The sequence below is a fragment of the Schistocerca americana genome, chromosome 1, assembly GCF_021461395.2.
Source record: "Schistocerca americana isolate TAMUIC-IGC-003095 chromosome 1, iqSchAmer2.1, whole genome shotgun sequence".
Classification (NCBI taxonomy): domain Eukaryota; kingdom Metazoa; phylum Arthropoda; class Insecta; order Orthoptera; family Acrididae; genus Schistocerca; species Schistocerca americana.
The window spans coordinates 638924981-638951641 of NC_060119.1; the positions used below are offsets into that span (position 1 = coordinate 638924981).

General features: G+C 45.3%; 1 protein-coding gene across 1 annotated transcript in view; it reads left to right on the forward strand.

Annotated features, from left to right (window-relative positions):
* LOC124607652 overlaps positions 1 to 26661 on the forward strand; it is a 653970-nt gene that overhangs the window by 360146 nt on the left and 267163 nt on the right. The window contains exon 5 of the mRNA XM_047139922.1: positions 4964 to 5012. The gene's annotated coding sequence lies outside the window, so the exon portion shown is untranslated. The remainder of the gene's footprint in view (positions 1 to 4963; positions 5013 to 26661) is intronic.

Sequence of the window (26661 nt, forward strand, 5' to 3'; positions counted from 1 at the left end):
CGTCTACAAGGCTAATATCCCACTGTTCGAGTTGGCCAACTCTTTGTTAAGGAATATTGTTGACAGAAGGGAAAGCTAGACTAATTCAAGAAGCTGCATTCTTTATTCAATATTCATCTATTTAAAATGTCGCTACAGCGCTCTCCATTCACATATGTAAGAATTTTGAACTATTGTACAGATCTATCTTCAAGAGAGTAGTTTGCAAACCATTCTCTTCTTAATGCGGCCTGCTTCGAATAATTATTGTTGCTAATGTTAATAATTATTACCGTTAATAATTATTGGTGTTAATGAAATAGCGTCGTCACCAAAACTAAAACCGTATCTTATTGCATGCCGAGTGTTCTCGATTGTAATGCACGCAATATGATATGTAATCTCGGTTCTGGCGACAGTGCTTCATGCATTACAGTACCTTTATTCCTTATCGCATAATTAACTCTCTTTAGAAGAAATGGGAACAGTTCTGGTGACATTCTACGATAATTAAAAGAACTTCTTGGATCTTCCGTTATTAATTATTTCAGCAAGGATGCTGAGCAACCGAGCTGACGTCTTTTCTTCATCCAGTCACGAATCGAAACACGTTTCTTATTTTTTTTTTTTTTTATTCAGTGATTCCACGCAACAAGCTTTAACTCCATCACAACTCGTGCGACTTGCATCTGCCAAAGCTTTGATTTCAGACACGACTCACTGAAGTGTATACTGGTGTCGCCGTGTCTACAGTCATATACGAAACCACTTGCTTGCAACTCATTCCACGCAGCAAGTGGCGCAATCCAATGTCGTCATGTAAACTGGACTTAAGAGGGAGCGGGCAGGATACCCGTTAACTGGCGGGCGGCGTCAGAAAGACGGTCGTTGCTGTGTTTATTAGCGTAGGTCACAACGACTCTCGATATGACAGTTACGCGCGCTCGCGCACACACACACATACACACACACCGGCCGAGGGAGATAAAGCTCCCCTCCTTCGTATATGAGTGCCGTTTCACCGAGCTCACGGAAAAACAATGTATGACAGGAAACACTCCATCTTCACTTTCAAGGGGTAGCGTTAACTATCACTTCGAAAAAATAGGATTACGTAATTAATTGTTTCTCTATTTGCAGATGAGTGTCTGCAGTCCTTGTGAACAAGTTTTTCACTCGTTGCTAGCAGAGATTGTAATTGAAAATGGCTGTTAGGAACCTGTTTTTCGTTTTGCTGCATATGTATACACTTCACATTACTTTTGTCAAATTTCTTGCAAGGCGTCTTCAATGAAATTTTACTGTGACTTCACATGTATTGCATTTAGTACTTTGTTTTTGAGTCTGATGAATGCAGAACAGATGAAGCCATAGTAAAATTTCTTTGAAGACTACGCGACATTTTACAACAGCGAAGTGCAAACAGGAAAAGCAGTTTCCTAAAACACGAAAAATAGTGAAGACCGATAGTGAAACCAAGCTCTTTCAACTACAGCCTCTGCTAACAACGAGGGAATAACCTGTCGATTTCAAAATCTATTAAAAGGAGTAATAAAAGCTAACCATTCCTGGTGATACTTTCACAATGAAACCGAAACTCGTGTGTCGTAATACTCTCCAAAATTGCTGTACGCTTAAGATATAATAATAATAAAATAATAATAATAATAATGATAATTAATACGTAACATCTACTATGGAAGATGGCCGGGTGCTTACGAACATGACGCCAGTTTTTAAAAAAATTTACTCCCATCGTTAATTATTTGATGAGTCGGGTGTAGTAAAAATGGCGAAATGAGAAACGACGACAATGCTGGGATTCGATATTTCTCCTGCAAAAAAGTTAGCCGCTTCTCTGAGATAAAAACTAATTCACAGTCTTTTTATAACAAAGTACTAATAACATACATCGTTTAGTTTCAGTCGCTACATTTTCGCTAGTGATGCAACGCAATAAGGTTTTCCAACAAGCATCTATATATGCAGTGAACAGACTCGAATAAATCTATATTGTTTTTATGTTAAATTTTAATATATTATACATTATGATAAACTACTTTCAAATTAATGATTATTTTTTAAGGTACGGTGTAAACACGAGTGATTACTAGGGAGTCGTTGAAAGTAAAGCTGCGTAACAGAAATACCGAAATTAAGCAACTATATTACATATGGACGACACGGATTCCTATGAGAGAGGGGGGGCTGGACCTTAATTAGTTCAAAACCCGATTTAGCCTTCCTAATAATAATTTTCCAATCTCCGTTAACCACTGAGGCTAATGCTTGGACGGTTCATAGCGTGCCCGGTGAGCTAGCGGTCCCTCCGTCTTTAGGCTTGGAAATTTTCTCCTCGTGATAAAGTGCAGTAAATGTTCAACATATTGATAAGCGTTATATCTGAGAAAGAAAGAAACGGAAGTATCTGATTGGCCGCTGACGTTCATTGTATTTGTAGATTTTCACTTTCTCTCTTTATACATAAATGTCGTTCCTGTCCCAATTCCTTTCAGTACCAACGATTTGTATGTAATCCTACAGTGTAATTTCAATTCACGTTTCACTGCCCATCATCCAGTAGGTGTACACAAGATGTCTTATCTATCTTAACCACACAAAATAATTCTTTGCCCTGAAGCAAAATAAAATACACGACGTTAGTTTTTAGGTAGTCGGGGGGAGGGGGGGCGCACTCAGTAGCGTGATTGCCCTTTATATTTCTTTGTTCGTTAAGAAGATGTGATCAGCATTACGTCTTTTTTAAACAGCAAGCTTAGTTTTCATTCGGTAATCCACTTCCTCTCCTCAAGATGTGTTGACAAGTATCACTGTGTACCATTCACATAAACATGACATTATTAAAAACTTAACACAAAACTCATTATCCCTACATTATTAAAAACATAATACAAAACTGATTCTCCCGTATTAGCAAGAGTACAGTAATTCATTCGCGTGCCGTATTTGACAGTAAACACACGGAAAACCAAGCAAAATGCACACCAATCATTCAGTCAACCATCTTAAGTTAAAGATACGAGTGAATACAATCCACACGTTCGAAAAGAAGGTAGAAATGCTACTCATTTATGGAAAACGTAAATTTGCAGAACAATAATTGCAGTAATGCTTTCTTGTTCACAACGCGGGTGCATGTAGTGTAGTATTGTAGTACTTTTAAATGAAATATTGTGTACAGTAAAGGCATTCAGTCCTTTATTAAAAAAAACTGCAGTATCATTATTTTTCCTTTATTATAGTTGAAATTAGGCCTAATGCTACACAACAGAGAGCGAAATCCTGACAAGAACCCAACTTCCCGATATAAGTTGTCTGGTCCTCTTGCGACGCTTCAGAAAACAGGAAATTCCAACCCAAGACTCGCACGGAGGTCAGGAAGATAGGTTTTTATCCCACTGGCAGCTAAACAGCATTTGCTTGATATACAGGGTGAGCCAATAAGGGCTATACAGCTTTGGAATGATCTATAAATTTATAGAGATAACAGAATCGGTTGACGTGTCGTTTTGTAGCAGACAACCTCGCTACACTCCACCACCAGGATCACCAGCGTAGTGCACTGTTAAACTGGCTACTTACACTGGCGCGGAGCGTACTCGCTGTGTGTGCGGTTTCAGCAACAGTTTTGTGTAAATATGGGGCAGCCACAATCCACATACAACCGAGGACCACAGTCGTGACAGCTTCAGAGATAATGTGTTCTGTGCCCTTAGCAAATTGAAAGTTTACCGCCGGCCGCGGTGGTCTCGCGGTTCTAGGCGCTCAGTCCGGAACCGTGTGACTGCTACGGTCGCAGGTTCGAATTCTGTCTCGGGCATGGATGTGTGTGATGTCCTTAGGTTTGTTAGGTTTAAGTAGTTCTAAGTTCTAGGGGTCTGATAACCATAGATGTTAAGTCCCATAGTACTCAGAGCCATTTGAAACATTTTTGAACTCGGGACCTTTGCCATTCGCGGGCAAGTGCTCTGAGTCCGGCACATAGTTTTAATCTGCCAGGAAGTTTCATATCAGCGCACACTGCGCTGCAGAGTGAAAATCTCATTCTGAAGAAATTTGTTATCGGCGGGATGTTTGCCGCATCATAAGTGGTAGTCACATGGAACCAAAATGACGCTTGATAGTTTTATGTGAAACTTGAGATTGTTTGTTACAAAATGACACATCTGCCGATTCTGTAAGCTATCTCAATAGATTTCTATATCTTTCCAAAGTTCTAAAATTTCTTTTGACTCGCCCGTATTTTTTACTTTGTTCTGGACAAGATATTCGGGGTGGTCAAAATAAATAGGAAGCCGTGTATTACGTACATATCGTTCAAAACTACACATGTTTGTCGAGCTTGTGAATATATTATTTAACTTGTCCATCGTACTGAGCGATTTAATGTAGTGATTTTACCTTCTGTTGCCCAAGTCAGCTGTCCCGAAAGCCTGGTGACGTGATTCGGAATGTTTCTTGTTGCCACTGGGAAGGCCGCAAATTGATTCTTCGGTATAAATTTGGAGTTGTGGCTCAGATAAAAGAAATGTAAATGAACCTCCTAGTCAATGAAGCCAGACGTGGAGCATAACGTGCAAGCAGGCGGCAGTTTACGATAGGTGCGTGCTTCGTTGCGCGGGTTGCGGCCTTCACTTCCACAGGGGCGTTGCCCGCCTCTCGACCAGCGGCTGTCGTCTGTCGACGTGACTGTTTACGCGCTCCGTCTGCTGCTGGGCTTGAGTAGTTTCTATGTACACACGGTATCCACTACATCGCCTTAACGGCAAAGACCTGCTGACACATCAGCAACCAGCACTCCTGCAGACATCCACAGGCACACTGCCGGCCTGCCTCACCTGACAGGGTAGTAGCTGTGCTTGATACGACGCTCGCGTTGACTGCAAACTCCTTAACCCATATTATGCTCGAGACTGTACTGTTAATATGTGAAACGACTAACACCAGTGGCATCTTGTTCCAGGAGTGCCAGCGCCACAGAAGGACGCCACCCAGGTGGATGGACCAGAAATGTGAGTACTTTTGAGAATTTTTAAATCAGAATTACAACTATATTTAACTTTACCGACATTAATGTTTAAAATTTACTGGCGTGATATAAGAAACAAGCATTAACGTGATGTCTTATTGCTTTCCCTGGTTTTTATACTTTCCAAGCGCGCTTCATCTAAGTAATAAGTGCTGCAAGGTTTACATATTGGCATCCGAACAGATTTTTGTCTGCCTTCAACATTTATGCATGGCGTAGCGCATTTAAGAAAGGTGTAGACTCAACAATAAAAAATACTGTTTTGAAGATAAGACTCTTGTCCCACAGATGATTTTCGGTTGTGCTCTATCGTGTCCTTCAAAACCATGTTGTTTTATCTTTCCTTGTGATGAACAGTACTGTCTTCGTCAGGGTTCTCTACGTTGTGCACCTGTAAACGCTAAAGGCAGTAATTGCAATAACTATTATCATATCCGCAGAAAACAAACATTGCGGTACACTGGAAAGTACCGCGTTCGGGACGCCAGGAGTTCATATCCCTGCCATATCACCCAGAGTTACGTGTTTTGTGGTTTCTCTCAATCGCTCGAAGCGAATACTACAACAATTTCCGGAGAATCCTGTTTCCTTCGCTCTCCTTTTAGAACTAAAATAATATGGCAAATGAAATGTCTAGTAGTATATCTGTTAACAATGATATTGTACATGCACCCGGTAATGGTCAAATGACAATAAAAAATGCGCGGAACCCATCTTGAGGAATACACTTTACATTGTCACAGAGCCGTTGTTTATGTGATAAACGTTACCGTTTAGCTAACACTGTCACAATACCGTTTATTGACTACACTATTGTTTATCATTAGATATTATCCGGGGGAAATTAATGTGAAATTCACAATACTCACCGTAGTTCGTTTCTTATTATACTGCTGCTCATTAGAATTATAACACCACGTTAGTGCGTGTGGACGTGCCATAGTACGTGTCCACAGTGAATCCCACACGTGCTCGGTGGGAATGGGGAGGCCAGTCCATTTACCGAATATTCTCTTGTTTCAAGACTTCGCCATAAGAATAGAGTCAGAGCTTAATGCACTCCTGTAAAGGCATACATGGGGAACGAGTACAGGGTAACAATAACGTTGAAAGGTGAGTGTCACGTCGGCGCATATCACTAGCTCTGAATGTGACATATTGATGTCCCGTAGGATCTGATGCCACGTTGTTACTATGTTACTTGGAGTGACACATGATGTGAAAGTTATTTTGAACCATAACGTTTTGCACCACGCTTGCTGGGCGGACTGTTGCAGAATCAGTACAAAGAAGAACCAACCAAATTTACAAATTTTTCCTATTTCATTCACTAGATGACTACTTTCGGGCCGACATTTCTGGCCGAAACCCATTTTCAAATCATCCTACAGGGCAGAAAACCAAATTTGCATTCATGTATAATATAGGTATTTCCAAATTTTTAATCATATGATGATGATGATGTTTGGTTTGTGGGGCGCTCAACTGCGCGGTCATCAGCGCCCGTACACAGTCCTAATCTGTGCACAGTCCAATCTAGCCACTGTCATGAATGATGATGGAATGATGAGGACAACACAAACACCCAGTCCCGGGGCAGGGAAAATACCAACCCGGCCGGGAATCGAACCCGGGACCCCGTGATCCAGAAGTAGCAACGCTAGCCACTAGACCACGAGCTGCGGACTTTTAAATCATATGCCAAAAAACAGAACATATCGTTTCGAGACTTAAGTAACATAGTGATTTTAAGTATTTGACTGTTTCTGGTAAAGATTTTAAAAACCATTAATTTTACTGTTGACGTGTATGGTTTTTTATTAATTGTTATATTCTTGGCGGTCGGGGAACGTTTTAATAAATAAAAAAAGGTTCCCTCTATCATGGTTTGGCAGCAGAAGGAATAAACACGCCAGTTATCTGTATGCGCTGTAACCGTTCGATTCACATTTTTGGCATGGTTTTCACGTGGTTTTCACATCTTCGGAAATATCGTTTTTGACTATGTTACGGCCGGCCGTTGTGGCCGAGCGGTTCTAGGCGCTTCAGTCTGGAACCGCGCTGCTGTTACGGTCGCAAGTTCGAATCCTGCCTCGGCCATGGATGTGTGTGCTGTCCTTAGGTTAGTTAGGTTTAAGTAGTTCTAAGTCTAGGGGACTGATGACCTCAGATGTTAAGTCCCATAGTGCTTATAGCCATTTGAACCATTTGACTATGTTACGTAAGTGACACAATATGTTCTTTATTTTTGGCATATGATTAAAAATTTGGAAATATCTGTGTTAAACATGAGTGCAAATTTGGTGTACTGCCCTGCAGGATGATTGGAAAATAGGTCTCGGCCTGAAACTAGACATCGAGCGAATAAAAAAAAGAAAAATTTGCAACTTTGGACTGGTTTTTCACTGTACTGATTAACAGAAATTGTTGAACCACAGCTACTCCAGCATGCTGGAAGTTCTTGTTACGGAATCACCGTGCACGGTGGAGCGGGCATAAAGGCACTAGAATCGTTTTCAGGTGAGGTGAGGTGGTATGTTTTGATGCTTCATTCCGTTCGGTGACGTCCATCGTGGAAGTATGCCGGCCCTCGGCCGTGGAGTCTGTCCGCGACCAGAGGCAGAGGACGGGTGACGTTCGCCGCCGAGCGCGAGCCGCGGTATTTCCTACACACGCCGTCCCGCTGGTTAGCGGCTGGCAGACGTACGGCGTGGCTCTACTGGGCAACGGACGGGCTATACTTAGAGCGCCAAACTGCCGCCGCGGCCCACAATAGCGGGCGGCTTCGCCTGCCCGAGCCGCCGCCGCCGCCGTCACCTTACGTCACGGTCGCGGGCAGCGCGGCACATGGCTACCGTGTTTATGTGCTGCGCCTGTCGCGCTGGGCTGCTTTCCCTGACTGCCACAACCGATGGGCCGCTTACACATCCCTGGCAAATCAACAGTAAACAATGTGACTCGAGGGACACTTTTATGAGGATACTGCCGTTTAGTGAAAAGACTTGTGTCTGGATTCAAGACTTCCTGGAAGATAGTAGTCAATACGTCGATCCTAACGGAATAAAATCGACAAATGTAAACGTAATTTTACGAGTACCGTTATTGTTTACCATGAATATAAATGATATAATAGAAAGCGTCGGCAGCTCTGTAAGGCTGTTCGCAGATGATGCGTTTGTCTATAAGAAGACGGTAACGATTTGCGAAAAATCCTGTCGAGGATTGACGAATGTTTACAGGAACTGGCATTTGAACCTGAAAGTACATAAATGTAACTCCCAGAAGAATAAATCCACTGCTACACAACTACGTAATTGATGACAAATTGCTGGGAACAACGTCTACAGTAAAATATCGAGGAGTATCTATCTGAAGCAACTTGAAGGGGAATCACAACGTAAAATAAATAATAGGAGAAGCAGATGTTGGGCTACCCGCCAGGTTAGTTGAGAGCGCTAATGCGCTGCTTCCTGGACTCGGTTAGACGCGCCGGCACCGGATCGAATACGCCCGGCGGATTAACGACGGAGGCCGCTGCGCCGGCCAGCTTGGATGTGGTTTTTAGACGTTTTCCCACATCCCACTAGGTGAATACCGGGCTGGTCCCCACGTCCTGCCTCAGTTACACAGACATCCGAACGCATTCACACTTTTCCATGGATTACACTAGACACAGGCAGTTGGGGTACACTCATTCCGTCCCTGGGGGTACGGGGTGGCGGCAGCTAGTGCATCCGGCCACCCCTTCAATTAACCTTGCCATATCCGATTAATCATGCCGACCCTGCGTCATTGCGGGAAAACAGCACAAGCAAAAGAAAGAAAGAAAGAAGCAGATGGTAGATTAAGATCCATAGGAAGAATCTCAAGGAAATGCAGCTCATCCACGAAAGAAGACGCTTAGCGTTTCGTGACAGGCTTGTTTAGTCGCAGAAAGAGCGTTTTAGAAATGTTCAACAAATGCCAGTGGCAGAAGCTACAAGAGAGTCATTGCGCATCGTGCACTAGTTTCATACTGAAATTCCGAGAGAGCGTTTTTCGGGAAGAGTCGCGCAACATATTGCTTCCCACTTACTGAATTTCTCGAGAAATTATAGCTAATACAGAGGTTTACCGATAATCATTCTTCCCACGCGCCATCCGCGAAAGGCACAGGGAATGGAGGATAACATAGGGGCGTCGAAAGTACATAGGAGCATCGAAAATACTCTCCGGTGCTCACCCCTCGGGCGGCTTGCGGATTACTATTGCAAATGCATGTAAGCTATCGGTATCCGCAAGATAAAATCCATCAGAGAATAGAACTTTTGGTCTCACGTTAAAACAGTAAACGGATCGAAGTTTTCGGTCAGTCATGGAATGACTACTTTTTTCAGAAATAAACTACTTTTTTCCAGTTTGTTTCGCTGAGAAAGACTCTGTTCTCGTCCTTTAAATCATGGCACGAATGTCAAAATGACAGTTACAGAAATAAGTGATGACAGGATAGTAAAGGAAGCGAAATCGTTGACAGAGGAAAGGCCGCTGGATCTGCTGGGATACTAGTACGATTCTATACAGAGTAACCAAAAGAACTTGCTTCTGCTCTGGCAGCTGTGTACCGCAGGGTGCTAGAGGAGCAAAGCGTTCTTGGTGATCAATGAAAACCACAAGTCAGCGCATTTTTCAAGAAGGGCCGTCGACAAGCCGCACAGAACTGTAGACCTGTATATTTGGTGTGTGTATGTTGCAGAATTCTGCCGCACGGTTTATAGTGGCGTATTATAAACTTTCTGAAGATCGAAAATCTGCGTGGTATGGATCAACATGGATTCCACAAACAATGACCAAATGAAAAGATAAAGCCTGTGGTACACAGCCTGCCAACGGGTAGAGGCGTGACTGCAGACTGGTTTCCTTCACCGCGGTGGCAAAAGGGGGGGGGGGGGGGGGGGGGGGGTAGCGTAGCGAGCCCATCGCACGGGCCGCCTCTTACCTCTGGGAGACATCTCCGGTATTCATTTGACAGGAATCTGAGTGGACCTGGGCCCTTCCAGCAGGGACTAGAACGAGGAAAATCCTCGCCGAACGAGGAAAATCCTCGCCCCTACTCGGGAATCAATCTGCGACCTCCACAGCAGGAATCGAGTGCTATACACCCCAGGTCACCTCGGCCACCTACAAATTGTATGATAGGTAAATATGAAGTAAGAAAATCTTTTGGGGTGATCAGGTGAGTGATTGCGTCGTCTTGTCGCAACGTTTCGTTGAGTTTCGCACCCATCATCTTCAGGCGAAGCGTCGGGATGCTGTGCTCTGCATATTTATACAGCCGCTGGACTACTGACGAAAGACTGATGAGGTAAGGAATGAGGAGATTCTGCGCAGAATGGCAGAGGAAAGGAACGCGTGGAAAACACTGATAAGGAGAAGGGACAGGATGATAGGACTTCTGTTAAGACAAGAGGGAATGACATTCATGGTACTAGAGGGAGCTGTAGAGGGCAAAAACTGTAGAGGAAGACAGAGATTGGAGTACATGGAGCAAATAATTGAGAACGTAGGTTGCAAGTGCTACTCTGAGATGAAGGGGTTAGCACAGGAGAGGAATTCGTGGGTGGCCGCATCAGACGAGTCAGAAGACTGATAAAAAGAAAAGGTACCATTCGTTGCTCCAGCTATCTGCGATAAACTGCTGCTAGTAGGGAATCTTGCTCTTTTGCGTAATCCCTGTAAAATCTTACAGCTATCTGATCCGTATTTGTTACCCAGGCAGGCTTGTATTGATAGCCAATCGCCGGCAGGCTGTGGCCAGAGCGGCTGCTTAGCGGTGGGCTAACGGCAGCCGCAGCCGCAGCAGCGGTAGTGTGGCGACATGTGGCGCGGCGCGGCCCCACGCGCCGTCTGTCCCTGAACCCGCGGCGCTCAGATAGGCCGACCTTGCCACACTCGCGCCTTGCACAAGCCGCCAGGCCGCCAACGGTGAACGGCGCGCTGCCCTCCAGCCGGAAAAGGAACACCCTCTAGTCCGCCCGTCTGCCTTGCTTCGTTCCGCCGTGGCGCAGTCCCTTCTGCTGGGGTCCTCATGGCAACTGGTACACTAGCATGCAATGTTTTTAGTCGCAACAAAAACAAGAAGAAATTTCCTGTCAAATATGTATGTAGTTGCGACTAGAAGCATTACATGCTTGTCACGGACGATGTTGTTGCAGAAAATGTTTACATGAATATAAATGTAATAAAATAATTATTGAAATAAAAATAAATGTTTAACTTAACATGTTTTTAAATCGAACTAAAAGGGATAAAGTAATTTCTTCTTGCCCTATACAGATGCTTAAATATTTGCAGATAGTCCTGAAAGTTTGTGCTTCTGAACTTTTTATAGCTTTCGCAATACTTGTGAGATTTAGAACGGAAAACGTGGGGCACATGCAATACACAATTGATTCATGAGGAAGTTCACCTCTTGATTATTGTCTGTTGTACTGGCCCCAAGCTTTTCCTCACAAATCTTGCAAACCTTATGGTAGCTATTAAAAATTCAGAAACACGAATTTCCCGACTATCTGTATGGGCTTGGGATTCTGTACAGAGCTAGAAGAAATTGTTTTATACTTTTCAGTCCAATTTAAAATCCTGATTCATTTAAAAAACCTATTTCAAATGAAATAACTATTTTGTGCTTGTTAGTCTTGTGTATATGAGATTTAAATTTTAAACATTTTGATGAGATTATATTTTTTATTTAAATAATTACTTATATAGACTAGCTTTTTACCCACGTACGCCGGCCGGAGTGGCCGTGCGGTTCTAGGCGCTACAGTCTGGAGCCGAGCGACCGCTACGGTCGCAGGTTCAAATCCGGCCTCCGGCATGGATGTGTGTGATATCCTTAGGTTAGTTAGGTTTAATTAGTTCTAAGTTCTAGGGGACTAATGACCTCAACAGTTGAGTCCCATAGTGCTCAGAGCCATTTGAACCGCCTGAAACGCATTGCGTTACAACCCACACGAGACGCCGGTCCTGCAGGACAGTCGAGATGCCAGTCGTTACCAGCCTTTTTCACTCCTCACCCCCACCCCTACCGAACAGATTGACAAGAAAGGTAGTTAATACTGCACTGACGTCCGGAAGTTAGTTTAAAATCAAATGTGTACCGGCAAAAAACTTGTTAATATTAAAAAAATGATTGACTTTGGAACTCTTCCCGATTCCTCACCTTAGTCTGTGCCTTTATAATCATTGCAAGCATCGCTCATTAGCGACTCCACACTGGTGCGCCAGATCACGCCGAGGGGCACGCTAGGTGCCTCGTACGGTATAGTTTCCGAAGCCGACGAGACTAGAAGAAGCTGGCGCCGTTCGGCGCGGCTGTGGGAGTGGGTGGGGGGGGGGGGGGGGGCGTGGGTGCGCCGGTGGCGGAGCACGACGTCACGGCTTGCGGTAGGCGGCCGCTGGCCGCAGTCGTAAAGTGCTGGCAAGACACGCCGCTGTGACGTCGACTCCACGTCCGACGGCGCGCGCTCGTAAACGGCACGTGCGGCCGCGTACACGCGCCGAGCCAACCGGCGACCTCGCAGAAGGACTGCCGCCGCTGCCGGCAACACCCTGCTGCTCCGGGAGGTAAGTCCCTCTCCGCTTGCGCCTACTGACCACCCGCTTCTCGTGTTACCAACGTCTCCGTTCGGAAAGTGTCTCACAGAGAATATCACTAGTTGAGCCGTGTGTTTTTAGTCCCTCACGTGCGTCACTGCAGTGGTGCTATCCTCTGAGATTGTCGACTCGAATGCCGGCTGTATTTGGCGGCCGAGAGCAGCATATTACTGTGCACTGTGTGACCAAAAGTATCTAGATACCCTATGTAATGTGGTATTACCACTAGATGTTACGAAAGGCGAGCCCACCAATTTTAAAGGAGGCCTGGGGTATTTGGTTGTCAATAGAGAAGCTGTAACAGTAGAATGCGTCTTTTTCAGGAGCTCAGCGACCTCCAATGTGGACACTGGATGACAAAAAGAGCAGTAAATCCGCCAGGGAATGTCACCCCTGAACGAACAGAGACCTTCGAGCATTGCAGATGGTAGTTGGAAAGAATCGCATGAAATCAACGAAAGGAATCACTCATGAGTTCCAAAGTTCTACCAGCAGTCCAGCGAACACGATGACTGTACTTAGGAAGTTAAAAACAATTAGGTACATCGATACGCTCCTCGTAGGCCGCATCTGTATAGTCAGTGTTAAGCGACGATTAAGGTGGTGTAAGGAGCAACGTCAGTGCACAGTGGATAAGTGGAAACGTGTGATTTGGAATGATTTATTATGCTGTACCTGTGACCGATGAAAGAGTGCTAACGTTACTTGCTATCATGTGTTGTCAATTACAGTGGAGGTGGTGCTTTCCGTGCTTAGGCTGTGGTCTCTTTTATCACACTCAAGAAAACGGTAAATACGGAAGCATATTAACACAGTTTATGATACCGTCTACTACGTACAGTAGATGAACAATCCGGAGACAACGATTACATTTGCAGGACAATGCAATGATAAAGCATCATTTGTGAGGCAATGTTTTATGGGCAATAAGAGTCCTGAACGGACTGACCTGCACAGGGTCTCGACCTGTAGCTCGTGCTTCACTCCAGACCTCAGCGTCCAACATCAGTACCTTTTTTGGTTTTGACTCGTGAGGAAGAACGGGTACTATTCCTCCACAGACGTTCAGACATCTCACTGAAATTGTACCGCCATTCAAGCCGTCATAAAGGCGAAGGGTGGACACATCCCATTGTAATGTCCACTGACAGGTGTCCGGTACTTTGATCAGTTAGTGTATATGCATGTGACGCCATTGATTCACCAGACCATAACTCACAAGAGTGCTCTGCATTTGATGATCTGCGGACTCAGATAAACATCACTTTTAGAGAAAAGACAAATAGCACCTGGTGAACGAAGTAGCAAATAAGATATCTGGAAGAGAAATGAGAAAATATTTAGAAAATACAGGCACTTTAAGTGAAATCCGATTGTACATGACTGTGTTGAAGTGAATACTGTGAGTGCTGTGAGTGTCACCGAAGATTCACCGGCCGGCCGTTGTGGCCGAGCGGTTCTAGGTGCTTCAGTCCGGAACCACGCTGCTGCTACGGTCGCAGGTTCGAATCCTGCATCGGGCATGGCTGTGTGTGATGTCCTTAGGTTAGTTAGGTTTAAGTAGTTCTAAGTCTAGGGGCTGATGACCTCAGATGTTAAGTCCCATAGTGCTCAGAGCCATTTGAACCAATTTTGAAGATTCACCGACGCCGGAATTAACTACTACTCTGAGGACGACCAGAAGCAGTGCATATGTGGTCAATAACGTGGCACCTAATGCAGAGCCTACAGAATTAATGACAACTTGTGACTTATCTGGGTCTCCTAGCAAGAGCATGCAGTGGCGGGGCAGGAGGGGGGACGGGACGTTTCGTTAAACACCCCCCCCCCCCCCTTGGTTAACCTCAATGGGACTGCACTAACTTAGTCGCGGTTCTTAGTCAAGGCTGACGCGCGGTGGGTTTGTGTTTCCTGGAATTCTGGTTCTAGTGGCTAGTAACTTGTTCCTAACAATCGGGAACTTTCTCGCACAGACGGAAATAATGTTAGCAAAGGTCATAGACGTAGAATTCCGCAAAAGAAGCTTCCTGAGCAATATTACTTCCTTAACTCCGAGGTGCCCTAGTGGTTAAGATCAGGAGCTACCACTAATCCATCTTCTGCGACTGCAAGGTAGATGATCAGTAAATGTAGTACTATGGTTTAAGGATTCTGAGTGATTTGCTAAAACTCCGTCCGAATAGGTCTCGGAAGAGCCTAACGGTACTGACCGACCGTCTTGTCATCCTTAGCTTATAGGCGTCACCAGATGTCGAAACGGATGTGCCGTGTGGTCAGCACACCGCTCTTCCGGCCGTTGTTAGTTTTCGTGACCGGAGCCGCTACTTTTCAAGCAAGGAGCTCCTCAATTTGCCTCACAAGGGCTGAGTGCACCCTGCTTGCCAACAGCGCTCGGCAGACCGGACGGTCACCTGTCTAAGTGGTAACCAAGCCTGACAGCGCTTAACTTCGGTGATCTGACGGGAACCGGTGTTACCACTGCGGCACGGCCGCTGGCTATTACAGATCAGTAAGCGAATGTTTAAACACAGTTGTGCGCTGCTTGGAAATACGATCCGCATTACGCTCTACGTGGCGGGTCTCGAGATCGTAAGCAATAATAAATTGAAATATCTGGTGCAGTGCGGAGGGTGGTGTTGGTGGTGACCCGTGTGTCGGGCGAGACTTCAAATTAGGAGACCCATTCTTAACTATCCAGAGGAGAGGAGGGTATGTGTTGGTACAGGGTTTCCCCATTTTTTCTGCTCTCATCCAGAGCACCACATAGACGGACTACAGAACAAGTAATCCATTCGATAGAATACACTCTTTACACTTCATAAAGCGACAACGGAAATAATCAGGGAACCATATCATTTAGCACCTTGTCCAGCACAACAATCCAGCGTCGCCGTTCTTGTCTCCATCGACGAGTATGGGTCCGCCACTGTATTTTTTTGGTATCATAAAACTCTTTCCCATTAGATTTACTAGTGAAGCGTGAAGACTAGTTGTTTGTATGTCGCTGTGTGAGCTGTGCCTTATTTTATTTTTATCATTCCTAGGAATGACGTCATTGTACTTACTTCCGGCGGAAACAAAGTCCAAAACCCCCTTCTGCCATTCAGATTTATGTTTTACGCGCTCTTCCAAATTGCTCAAAGTGAATTCCGCAATGGTTCCTTTTGTAAAGGACACGATCGATCACACGCCGTATCTGTTGGGACTCGTCTCTAACATAGCGTCGTCGTCTACACGGCGATAACCATTAGTCTTACTTTCTTATGATCCCTCACAGAAAATCATTTCTTAGTTTTTTCACAGAATAATATTTTGCGTATTTTTAGACTACCCATCATTTCATAATAATCTGGTGTCACTGTCCTATAATTCAGATGTGAATATAAGCATCTGTGAAACCTTTTTTTATTATTATTGTTCCACACGCTCGACGTAACCTATTAGTTCTAGTTGATACTGATTCCATGCACTCTAGCTGTCGTACAAGGATTTCATAAGCTGTCTCTGGCATAGATTATTTGCAGTTTTCCAGAAAGCTGACGTAGCTTGACTCCTGTTTCACCAAAAACTGAACAAGAGAGTACCAGTGGCTTTAATGAAAATCATAGAAGATATGCAGCGAAGAACCAAAGAAACTGGTACACCTGAATAATATCGCGTAGAAACCCCGCGAACACCCAGAAATGCCGCAACAGGACGTGGAATGGACTCGACAAATATCTGAAGTAGTGATGGAGAGAATTGACACCATGAATCCTGCAGGGCTGTCCATAAATCCGTGCGGGTGCGAGGGAGGTTGAGGTATTTTCTGAACAGCACGTTGCATGGCATCCCAGAGATGTTCAGTAATGCTCATGTGTAGGAAGTTTGGTGCCCAGTGGAAGTGTTTAAACTCAAGAGTGTTCCTGGAGCCACTCTGTAGCAATTCTGGACGTGCGCGGTGTCGCATTGTTCTGCTGGAATTGCCAAAGTTCATCTGAATGCACACTGGACATGAACGCATGCAGGTGATGGGACAGGATGGTTACGTACGTGTCGCCTGTCAGAGTCGTATCTAGACGTATCAGGGGTCCCATATCACTCCAACTGCACACGCCCCACACCATTACAGAGCCTCCACCAGCTTGAACCGTCCCCTGCTGACATGCAGGGTCCATGGATTCATGAGGTTGTCCCATACCCGTATACGTCCATCCGCTCGACACGATTTGAAACGAGACTCGTTCGACCAGGCAACATGTTTCCTGTCATCAACAGTCCAATGTCGGTGTTGACGGGCCCAGGCGAGGCGTAAATTTCTGTGTCGTGCAGTCATCAAGGGTACACGAGTGAGCCTTCGGCTCCAAAATCCCATATCGATGATGTTTCGTTGAATGGTTCGCACGCTGATATTTGTTGATGGCCCAGCATTAAAATCAGCAGCAATTTGTGGAAGGGTTGCTCTTTGTCACGCTGAACGATTCTCTTCAGTCATCATTGGTCCCGTCCTTGCAGGAGCTTTTTCCTGTCGCAGCGATGTCAGAGATTTGATGTTTTAACGGATTCCTGATATTCACGCTACCTCGGAGATGCTATTCCCATCACTCGTGCGCTGTCTATAACACCACGTTCTAACTTACTTAAATCTTGATAACCTGACATTGTACCAAAAGTAACCGATCTATCGACTGCGCCAGACGCTTGTTATATAGGCGTTGCCGACCGCAGCGCCGTATTCTGCCTATTTACATAACTCTGTATTTGAATACGCGTCCTATACCAGTTTCCTTGGCGGTTCAGTGTATACACATGTGATAAAACTAGAATTAAAACACACGAAGGATTCTCAGATGATATTAAACTAGATAAAGGAATGAGACAAGGAGACTCATTAAGCCCACTCCTATTCGACTTAACTATGGACCACATCATTAATGCCATAAGAAGGAAACCAGGCCAAAAATGAGAAATAAAAAAGTAAATATGTTATGCTGATGATGCTGCACTGATAGCAAATGATAAGTATAATTTACAAAGGATAAAATGGTTCAAATGGCTCTGAGCACTATGGGTCTTAACATCTGAGGTCATCAGTCCCCTAGAACTTAGAACTACTTAAACCTAACTAACCTAAGGACATCACACACATCCATGCCCGAGGCAGGATTCGAACTTGAGACCGTAGCAATCGCGTGGTTCCGGACTGAAGCGCCTAGAACCGCTCGACCACCAACGGCCGGCTACAAAGGATACTTCTGCAATTTAATAAAACAGCTAATCGATATAACACGGAAATCTCATCTAAAGGAATTAAGGGTATGGAAGTACCACAAGCATGTGTACAATGTAAACTAGAAGTAGATGATGAGTCAGTTGAACAGGTGATGAGCTTTAACTATCTAGGAATTGTTATCACCAGCTACAAAGACGTAGCCATGGAAGTGAAAAATCAAGTGGCAAAGGCGTAGCCGAATGCATGAAAAATATTGTATGGAGAAACAAATGTGTGACAACTGAGGGGAAAATAAAAATATATAAAAGAATGGCGCGTGTGTTTTGATATATGCAGGAGAAACTAGAGCAGAAACTGAAACGTCCCCTTTGGAAAATTATAAATTACTGTGCTACTCAGACATTTCTTTCTTTACTTATTCTGATCAACACTAATCTGACACACAACATTTTTAGCACATCGCGATCTGACTTTCAATAATCCCTACAAAAGAATGGCCCTGCTAACAATAACCTATACCTTTCATGAATCACTTACCTCACAAAAATCTTCGTTTCTCGAACTACTGCAATACAGCGAGCGCCAATACTGCCGGCTAAATAGAAGAATCAAACTACGGAAAGCACTAACTACTGATAGGCATAGTCAGCAAATGAAAGATTTTGATAGAGAACAAACAATGTATTTACCTTAATAATGTTCAAAAGTCGTAATGTATATATTCCTTTTTTTGGCGGACACACGTCCAGATCGTCCGCTCTCAAAATTCTGCCATCTCTCTCCCCACATCCACCACTGCTGGCGGCTCACCCCCAACGGCGCAACGCTACGCGCTTTTCACATCCAACTGCCCAACACTACAAAAGCAAGTATTCCAACAATGCAAATCAGCCACACACTGCACACAGCACAGTCAGTGATTTTCATACAGAGCACTACATGGCGTTACCAACATAAAAACCTAAACAGCCTACTTACTAAACGAAAAAGATAAAACATACGTTAACGGCAGTGGAAATGAAGGCTCTAAGACAGATGCACGGAGTAACCACGTGGGGAAAAAGGAACAAATGCGTCGACAAGGGAACAGTGTGGAATACAAAACTTAAATAAATGGATAAAAACAAGGAAAAGGAATTGGAAAGATCATGTAGAAAGGATGGACCCTTCAAGACTAGCGAAACTTTGTAAACATGGACGAGGACAAGGGGAACGAGCACCTGGACGACAACCCAAGAAATAGGATAGCAGTTGGTCCAGCACACCCACAAAATTAGGCAGAGAAACAGGGGCAACCCTAGTCAGAAGAAGAAGAAGAAGAAGAAGAGATTCAACTTTCACGATATTGTGTGCTTACGAGCCTTCTTTCGACCGGATCCAGCAAGAAACAGGTTTACGAAATCAGAGACGTATTACTTCCGCCGTTCATACCCTCCCCAAGGTCTGTTTCGAAAAGCGAACTGTGCCGAGCTACAAAGAGGAGAGAGGCCGTAGACGACGGACGGCAGCTGTCGCCGTGCGAGACTCGCTGGCCGCCGCTGTGTTCTGGGAGGCAACGCGGGAACATGTTTACGCGCCGCCCACTCGCGCCGTTACGCCGCTGAGTGGCGCCCGCTTGTTTGTACAAATGTGCGCAGCAGTACGTACAATGTTGCAGCCCCACAGCCAGCGTCGTCCTCAGGGGCTGTCGGGTCGTCTGTTCCGACACGTCCCGACTGTAGACAAGCGGCTAGCACCTTATACACCCCTGTCACCGCCCCTTACGACACTGTTACTAAAGACTTTTGTATAACCCAGTAAGAGTGATACAGGGTATGGTACCTAACGTTTGTAGCTCGGGCAACATTTTACTTATTAAGAATGTTTAATTTCTTTTCGTCCAGATCGGTGGTCGTCAAACTGCGACACGACTCGGGTATTCGTCCGGCCCGCGGTTCTCAGCTGTACAGGGTGAAAAGTACTTAAACCGACAAACTATAGGAGGTTGTAGGGGACATCAAAACAAATGTTTTTCCCTAGTGTCATTTTTTCCTATGAGGAGAATTTAAACCGGTAGGGGAAGATTTCTCTGGCGGCAAAAATGTTCAAATGTGTGTGAACTCTTATGCGACTTAACTGCTAAGGTCATCAGTCCCTTAGCTTACACACTACTTAACCTAAATTATCCCAAGGACAAACACACACATCCATGCCTGAGGGAGGACTCGAACCTCCACCGGGACCAGCCGCACTGTCCATGACCTCTGGCGGCAAATTAATTAAACCAACAAACACTTTTCCATTTTTTTATGGCCAAGAGCTAACACACTAACACAACCCAGTTTCAATTACAGTAGATTTTCAAAAAATGCCTCCATTGACACGCAAACAAAGGGCAAAAACCCCAGGAGTATCCTGAATTGTTCCTGCTGCTTCTACTATCCGGGCAACCAGATCCTCTTCTGATGCAACAGGAGTTGCGTAAATAAGGTTGCGCATCTCTTCCCACACAAAAATTTCCAGAGGGGGCATATCTGGGGATCGAGCAGGACATGGTACAGGACAACCTCTGCCAATCCACGTTTCTGGGAACCATCGGTCCAGGAATCGACGCACACGACGACTGATGCCGACGCTCCGTCATGTTGGAACCACATGCGTTGTCTCGTAGGGAGCGGGACGTCTTCCAGCAATTCTGGCAATGCTCTGCGAGAAAATTGTAATAGTGCCTTCCATTTAATGGCCTAGGTAGCAGATACGGCCCAATTAAACAGTCCCCAACAACACTGACCCACACATTAATGAAGAACCGCACTTGATGAGCGCTAGTAACTGTGGCATGTGGGTCATCCTAGCTCCAAACATGCGAATCGTGCATGTTGAAGACTCCATCACGCCCGAACGTTGCTTCATCGGTAAACAACAAAGGGGATGGAAATGTAGGATGCATTTCACACTGTTCCAGGTACCACTGCGAAAACTGTGCTCTGGGTGGATAATCAACAGGTTCCAGGTTGTCGACACGCTGTACGTGAAATGGACGTAACAATTGCTCTCGAAGGACTGATTCGTACCCATGTTATGTGCGATTGCACGAGTGCTGATTGAAGGATCCCGCTCCACATGCTGCAACACAGCTTCCTCAAATTGCAGCGTTCTTACCGTGCGACGGCGTCCCTGTCCAGGATCTGGACACAGATCAACCATGAACGTATGAAGAAGGTGTTTTGAACTGTGAAAAAATAGGAACAGTGAACTGTCCGAACTTAAGACGTGCAGTACCGAGCGTATTATGAGAACCATCGCGTCATGGTCGTGTGGTCACGGTGTTGGATTGCAAAGCGCGATTTCCGTATTCAAATCTCCCCCCTGCCCCAGTTTCCTTTTCACAAGTTTATGAACTGTCCTTCCGGTCACTGACGTGTCTATTCTCCTTCTGTAGTCTTAGAAGTTATACTATACACTGGTTATAGAAGGTGAATCATAAATATATTACCATCGCAAGTAAATGCAATGAATAGTGAGGGCAGACGAGATGCCGTGTAGACCTCTCTCAGATATGAAAACAACAAATAAACGGGTGTGAACTGAGTTGCAACAAAGGAATTCAAGAGCCAAAGTTCCAAAACGGAACGCAAGAGTCATAACATGTGGTACTTGTGTAGAACAAATAGGACGTGCGTACGTCTGGAGGTTTCTTTGTTACACCTCACTGTTGCAAACGGACGTTACACCACAACACAGATACAAATTCGAATACAGCGAACAAACAGGTCAATGACTGAACGGACAGTTCATAATTCTGTGGAAAAAGAAAGGTTCGAGGGAGGTTTCAACACGGATCTACCCCTTCGCAGTCCAACATAGTAACCGCACATCCAAGCCGCCATGGCTATTCACTTTCGGGCGATGTTGCAGATCTTGAGTTTGGACCGTTCACTGTTCCATTTTTGCTTATTTTTTCGTAGTTCAGTACACCTTCCTGTTTTCAAGCTTGATCTGCGTTCAGTTATTGTCGGGCCATTCACTGGGCCATCTTACCACTGAATCTGAAGAGAGTTTGTGGGGAGTTTCTCTTGTAAGTAAAGTTGGTCGCCTACCTCAGGGGCAGACGGGTAAGTTGCGTAACTCACAGATGTGTGCCACTCGTACCGACCAGGTGCTATAGTTTAAATTTCGACATAGAAGTGACATGGATTCGTGAATGTGCATTGCAGAGACGGCCATCTTCAAGCGCGGCACTTATTTCTAACAAGGAACTGGAACATACAATTATCGATAAGGGAATTAACAGCGTGATGACGTCTGTAAGGCCCGAAGGTACCTTGAAACCGGCATCCGGCCGCGTTACAAGATAAAGGTACTTCCTGGTGTTCGAAGACATTTGGTACATTTGGTATGGAGGTGGGGTAAAACCCAACCAAGTACTGCGTGACGACGGAGGGAGGGGGGGGGGGGGGGAGTCCTGCTTGCTAGAGCGTAAAAGAAACACGTTATCACCATGTCTCAGGAAACACAGTTTAAGATATCCTGTTAACAAACAACCAAGACCAGCATCGACTCAGGAAAAGCAAACAACAGCCACAATTCAAGGAGCCAACTGGTGGTGAAATAGATCAGCTAAGAAATCGCAATGATCGCATCAGACCTGTAGATATCAGTAGGGAAATAACAGACCTCAAAATCCAAAACTTAACTGAAGTTCACGAATCGAAGTCGAATTTGCCGGTTCCAAAGGCGGCCCGAATTCAGCACCACAAAACTGGCTTCCACTCTCTCATCAATGTGTCACATCGCAGAGCTGGCTGGCCAGGTTACGCACGAAGACGACACTCGAAGTCAGCCAGGGATTCAAATCGGCCCACAAATGTGCCCAGCAACCACTCGCCGGACTCCATGCCCAAGAGGCTTGCGCAAGTGCTCGCCTTACTCTCCGGGTGGATCCCGCACCATCTCCCTCACTCCGTTACGACTTCCCAACTCTCACAACACACTCCGTCCCCTTCAACAATCTCGAGCACAGATCTTAGCGGCCTCAAACCAGACGGACAAGCGGTTCTAGGCGCTTCAGTCTGGAACCGCGCGACGGCTTCGGTCACAGGTTCGAATCCTGCCTCGGGCATGGATGTGTGTGATGTCCTTAGGTTAGTTAGGTTTAAGTAGTTCTAAGTTCAAGGGGACTGATGACCTCAGATGTTAGTCCCATAGTGCTCAGAGCCACTTGAACCAGACGGACATCACACAACAGATCGCACTAGTTGCGCCAGGAATCCTAAACGCGACGGCAGCAACCCCGTTGGTTCAACCTCCCCCCTTAAACTAATGGACCCCAGTCCAGCCTACAGAAAAGAAGGGGTAAGTTAATTAAAGGGCTTAAGTTGATTAAGGTGCACCCTGAGTACCTTACCAGTGGCCAGATGCCTGACAAGCAAGTTAACTGGGACCAGAATTCTGATGATAGAGCATGGGCCTATGAAACGAGGAGTAAATTTCCCGAGCTTGACACGACCCCTCCACCCTACCGGCACAGTTCTTCACGAAAACCTCATTTCCTACCTTGGCCCGATAGGGGCGTCCATTCTTATTATATTGCCATACCTGGCGGCGGAGGGCTAACCAAATGTTATTCCTGGCCCATTCCCAATGTTCCCTAAGATCTTTAGGAGTAACGGACGAAGGCAGGAGGTTGTTGATACCCCACAAGTTTGACAGAAGGGAATTGATGGGATACGCAAACAAGACAGCAGCAGGAACTGGCTTGGATGCTTCGTGCTGCGAGGTGTTAAGTGCAAAATTGGGCCAAGGCAAGGTGGTATCCCACTTTCTCGGAGCCTTATGACGGTAAATGATTAAAGCTGACTTAAGGTTTCGATTAACTCTCTCGATAAAAGATACCTGGGGATAATGACGTGGTTATTAGGTGCTTAACAGCATTAAGAAAGAAAAACTGCTTAAACTGTTCCAAAACAAACGACGGAGCGTTATCGCTAATAAGACGCTTAGGGGGTCCAAACCAGCTGAAGATGTTGGTCAGATGAGCAATTGTAATGGCCACTGTGATCCCACGACTAAGAATTAACCGTACAAATTTGGAAAACGCGTCAACAACCACCAGAATACATCGGTTCTCCTTCTTGGTAATAGGAAGGAGCTCTACGTAATCGACGAAGAGTTTTTACATACGATTCTCCTCGCGCTCGGATTGCAACAATCCTTTCAGAGGACTGTTACTGGGTTTAGCCTTCTTACAGGCTTTACATTCACCCACTAATCGTGTCATATCCTTATACAAAATGGGCCAAATGAGATGAGCCTTAACCTTTTCCAAGGTTTTATAGAGGCCCAGATGTCCTCCCACTAGAGAATTACGAAAATAATGGAAAACGGGAGGCACCAGCTCCTGAGGCAAACAAATTTTGATGTCCCCGTCTTCAAAAATGGTTCAAATGGCTCTGAGCACTATGGGACTCAACTGCTGAGGTCATTAGTCCCCTAGAACTTAGAACTAGTTAAACCTAACTAACCTAAGGACATCACAAACATCCATGCCCGAGGCAGGATTCGAACCTGCGACCGTAGCGGTCTTGCGGTTCCAGACTGCAGCGCCTTTAACCGCACGGCTCCCCGTCTTCGTTAACTCGTTTACGTAGTATGTCATTCCTGATAGAGTAGTCTCTAACCTCACCACCGAATAAGAGTTGCTTTCTTAATGGATCCCACAATGGATCTTGATCCTGTTTGGTTAAAGTCCACAAACTATTGGCGATCTTCAGCTAAAACGGTACACACAGCCGGGTGAGACTAATGCCTTTATTCTCGACAGCCCCCTCCTCCTGGAACATGCGACTGAGGGCGCTGGCGACTTGGTTGTCAGATTCTTTTACGTGTCGCACCTTGAAATGAAGCGCGGAGACGCGGACCGCCCAACTGGCAATCCTACCAGTTTTCCTGGGTCGAACTGACACCCAACTTAGGGCCTGGTTATCCATCTCGAGATCAAACTCCCTATACTCAAGATAGAACTGAAACTTCTCTAAGGCGAAAAGCACAGTTAGCGCCTTGCACTCATAAGCGGAGTAGTTTGACCAGACAACCTTCTAGACGCGAAAACTAATAAGCGTCTTATACTTTGTCCTCTTGCAACAACACTGCAGCAATACCGGCATTGGATGCATCAGTTTGAACGATAAATCTTTTGCCTAAATCTGGGATGGCTAAGGCAGGCAGGTTGCTGATAGTGGTCTTGATAGCTTCAAAAGCCGCCTGTTGGCTCTCACCCCAGACAAATTTCTCCCCCTTCCTAAGTAGTTTACTCAGGGCGGCTGCCATCTGCGCAAAATGAGGGACAAAACGGCGAAAATAATTCGCCATCCCAATAAATCTGGCTATCTTCTTCGTGTTTCAAGGCTGAGGGAATTTCTTCAACAACTTAGATCGTTCCTGCTCAATCCTAATGCCGTCCCCGGAAATCAATGGCCCAGAAAGGACCTGTTTCCTAGCAAGTGTAATCTTGGTCGGCGCAACGGTCAACCCCGTATCCCGAAATTTGGAGAGCACCTCGCGAAGATGGGAAATATGATCCTCAAACGACTGACTATAAATGACAACATCAACAAGGTAATTAAAGACACAAGGAAACTTTACGTCGCCCAGTATATAATCTAACAAACGAGACAAAACAGCCGCCCCAATGGGAAAGACGAACGGCACCCGATGGAACTCATAAAGGTTCCAATCAGTGCAGAACGCGGTAACATCTTTAGACTCCTCGGTAAGCGGAATCTGATAATAACCTTGATTGAAATCAAACACCATCAACGACTTAGCCCCCGAAAACCAGATAAAGCAGTTGTGAAGATTCGGCAAGGAGACAGTTTGTAAGGTAACCTTTTTACTCGTATTAAGACTCTGTATGTCCGTCTTTTTAGAGATGGTTGCGCGACTCGTCTGCTCGATTTCAGGTTTCAAATTAAAGACCTTTCAGCCGTCTAGTTTCCAAACTTCTTTTATTTGGTTACCAGTTTCAAATTCAAAAGGTTCTGAGCACTTTGGGACTTAAATGCTGTGGTCATCAGTCCCCTAGAACTTAGAACTACCTAAACCTAACTAACCTAAGGACATGACACACATCCATGCCCGAGACAGGATTCGAACCTGCGACCGTAGCGGTCGCGCGGTTCCAGACTGAAGCGGCTAGAACCGCTCGGCCACACCGGCCGGCGGCTACCAGTTTCAGCGTTTTACTACACCATCTTCAGGCCCCTGACCGACCTGTAGGAAGATTCTACCTTGGTTCTGATAAAAACAGGGGCCAGCAGTACTGGTTTAGTAGATTTTTGCTATAGCGATCACTTCAGCCATCATTAGGGAGTTTTTGGTCAACCACCGGCCTATAGTCCTGACCCTGAGCTTTACGAACGAGAAGACTCGGCGAAGCGTAGGGAGATGTAGACGGCCTAATGACCCCCTCCTTTAACATACTAACCAGTTTCTGAATCTCTTACCATTGAAGGCCTGTCTTTTTTCTGTTTGGTAATTTCACTTAACTGAAGCTGTTATTAAAGAAGACCTGCCTGTTTCCTATTTGGCAATTTCACTTAACTGAAGCTGTTATTATAGGAGGCCTGCCTGTTTTCTATTTGGTAATTTTGTTAATTGGAGGTGTTATTAAAGTAGCCATGCCGGTTTTCTATTTGGTAATTTTACTTACCTGAAGCTGTTGTTATTGAAGTCCTGCCTGTTTTCTATTCGGTAATTTTACTTAATTGAAGCTGTATTTATTGAAGGTCTGCCTGTTCCCTTTTAA